The sequence below is a fragment of the Chenopodium quinoa genome, unplaced genomic scaffold, assembly GCF_001683475.1.
Source record: "Chenopodium quinoa cultivar QQ74 unplaced genomic scaffold, ASM168347v1, whole genome shotgun sequence".
NCBI classification, from domain to species: domain Eukaryota; kingdom Viridiplantae; phylum Streptophyta; class Magnoliopsida; order Caryophyllales; family Amaranthaceae; genus Chenopodium; species Chenopodium quinoa.
In genome coordinates this window covers 1437193-1440684 of record NW_018744466.1, presented here as the reverse complement: position 1 = coordinate 1440684, position 3492 = coordinate 1437193, and positions in this window count along the sequence as shown.

Genomic DNA, 3492 nt, shown 5'->3' with positions numbered 1-3492 from the left:
TTTCCTTGAGAAAGGGACATGAGAAAGGGGAGGAGAAAGAATGGTCACACAAAGCCTCACATCACCAATGAAGGCATGAAAATCAATCATAGAATCCTCAAAAGAACACTCATGACTCAAATCTCCCTCAAACAAAAACTTTCCAATAGAAATAACCTCATCTTCCGCTCTATCACAACAATGCACAACCACTCCCTCAACAAATTCAAAGCCTAGAGTCTCTAAACCATGCATGAAAGGATAAAGGTTTTTCTCAAACTCATCCCTTTTCCATGAAGCATTGCCAATGAACTCTCTCAAGAGGCTATAATGATTTGTTACACCTTCAATGAACATAATAACCATAACCTCAAATGAGTCCAAAGACTCATGGATAGAAGGGTCACCAACATGCAAGGTAGACTCATCAAGATGGGGAAGGGCGTTGGAAACCTCAAAATTGACATTTTCTTCATTCACAACTCTTCCACCATCACTCAAGGGACTCTTAAATCTCTCTTGATTTCTCAAAATCACCATTATCATCCTCATGATCTCCCTCATTCAAACATGAAGATGGCTCACTCACGTCCTCACCAAGGGAAGCTCTCAAAGGGGGTGAATAAGGGGAAGGATGGCAATCAAGCTCAAATGGGGAATGAAAAGGATCAAAATCCTCAAAAATCCTCTCATCACAAGAAAATCTCCCCTCACCTTCACACCCTTGGCCCACATCATTCTCAAAAACACTCTTACACTCCAAATGAGGTGCCTCACATCGATTTACATCAACCAAAGCACTCATCACTTGGGCAAGCCTCACTTCTCTCAATTTTTGTTCCTCTTGAAGCTCTTGGAGTTGTTGGGTGAGATATTGCATTTGAGAAAGAATTTGGGCATCAATGTTATTGGGTTGAGGTTCATGATCAAAGTCAAATTGCACATCATCAAAATTAGCACAAACCTCATCAAAATGAGCATAAGGGGGAAAGGTGTCAATTTTCATACTTCGATTATCACAAGGAACATAAGAAGTATCAAGAGAATTCATGTAAAAATAAAAGAATCTTTGCATTGAGAATCAAAGCAAGAAACATGAGATTTTCTATCAAAAGAATCCCTAGCAAACCATGTGAAGAAATCCCAAGCATCATGCATAGACAAATGACAAAATCTATCATTACTCATGTCCTCAACCATTCCCCTAGTATACTCATTCATGCCCCAATAAGCTATACCACAAGCATCATTAAGAGAACACCCTTGGTAACTAATAAAATCATCTAGTCTTTCAAAGTAAGCATAGAAGGGTTCACCATCAAATTGAGGAAAAGATAAGCATGCCATTTTTATACAAATAACAAAGAAAAGCAAACAAAAATCAAATTATATACAAGAACCTAGCTAATCTAATCAACACAAACTAATGAACGCCTTAGTCCCCGGCAATGGCGCCAAAATTTGTTCGGGATATAATAGTTCGTTGGGACTACTAACCCTAACCAAATTAGAAATTTATAATACCTAAACTTACACTAAACTAGCTAGTGGCAAGTAAAGGGTCGAACCCAAAAGGACTATATGTATCAATTTGTGCTAATTAAATTACTAGGAAATTTTGTGAGATAGAGAGAGGTTCAACTAAACACCACTGAGAACAAATAATATAAACTAGGGAAAGTGGAATCCAATTACATCAATACATTCAATAACATCATACAATTAGATGATAATGACCTTGATTAGTGTAGGCGTCGTTCGAAGTGCGCCTACGTAAAAAGAATGTGTGAATATGCTTGGCACTCATAGGAAGTGGGAATTGACATAATACGATTAGGGACAAGGAAAGTAGGGAGCCGTCAACAAGTTTTTAAGGAACTTGTAAACCGTTCACGGATCATAAAAAGGCAACCACGAATAAGGGACAACAAAGGCAACAACGATTGACCCGTGAAAGTTACACCCCATTCATAATCCATGAGATTACTAACTCCATATGGTTCGGAACCACGAAAGGAGGATCGGGGATGATGGTACGAAGTGCGTCATGGAGTCACATTCGCCCGTATTGGCCTCTACTCTATTCTTGTACTGAAAAACATTCCTGCAATCTCAAAGGCATACAAACAAAATATTCAATTTGCTCAAAACTATTATTAGGCTAAATTGGTTGAATATTAATGGACACATAATTCTAAAATATTGGTGATCACTTCAATTAATAATAAGATTAAAAGGATCCTAAACCGGTTGTCCAAATTATCTTATCAGGCGTGATTTTCAATTACATATTCCCTTTAAACATGCAATATGGTGATCAATAAATATAATAGAACAAACATTAATATTGGAAGCAATTTAACAATAGTAACGTGAGTCAAATCAAATAATAATAATAATAACAACCCTAATCATGATACTAGCAATATTAAAAATAAGAGTAATTAAATTAATTAATTACTCACATTCTGCGCGTTCCTTTGAATTGCTACATCATGAACAAACTGTTAGTAACTTCAATGAAAATACAAAGAAAATGAAAATTAAATTAAATAAAAAGTAGAGTTGATTTGGTCCAAACCCTCAGTAAATTGTACCTTTCACGCCTTGGTTTAAGGACGAAACCTCGGGTTAAGTATAGACTCCTTGGAGTGCTTAGGGGAATTATTACGGAAGAATAAGGAGGATAGAAATTAGGTTAAAGAGGGAGAAGAGAATGATTTTTGGTGTAAGGTGAGAGAGAATGATTATTGGTGCCCCGAACTACAGAAAGGAGGGGGTATTTATAGGGAAAATGAGCAGAGGGAACACACGAAACCCTAAAAAGATAAAAACCCTAAAAAAGGCTACCGCGACATGGTAGATTATACCGCGACACGGCAGATTCTATCGTGTCACGGGGAAAATTAGCGTGACGCGGGGAAAAATAGAGTGACGCGGGAAATATTTGACCTACGGGAGTAAAAACGTGTGAAGGGATTACGCGGAAAAGACACGGAGTTGTCCCGTGTCACAGCACTGGAACTGTGACATGGGAATTCTTACCGTGACACGGCATTAATTCCCATGTTGTGGCACAGTTCCCTGTGACGCGGGGAAGTTTTAAGCACTGTGACACGTCAGCAACCCACCGTGACACAGCAAAAAAACGCCGTGACGCAGCAAAGTCCATTTGGCGCCGGGTCACGGTACTTATGCCAAGTCACGGGGCACTAAAAAACATGAAAATCCCTTCCAAATTACCGTGTCACGGGAATTTCTCCGGTGCCACGTCAGATCTTGCCGCGTCGCGGCATTTTAGCTGTTGCGCTGTAATTCCAGTTTTTTATGCGTTTTTAAAATCATCAGAACTTTTGATCCGTAACTCGGAAAAAAGCATATAATATATCATTGGAAATATTATCACGTTTACTTTCTAAAACAATTTGAGTCAGGTCAAAATAATTTGTAGATTTTATGATATGGCCGTTTTAGTAGAAGGGTGTCGGTTTTGGGCCGAGTTTAATGTTTTGC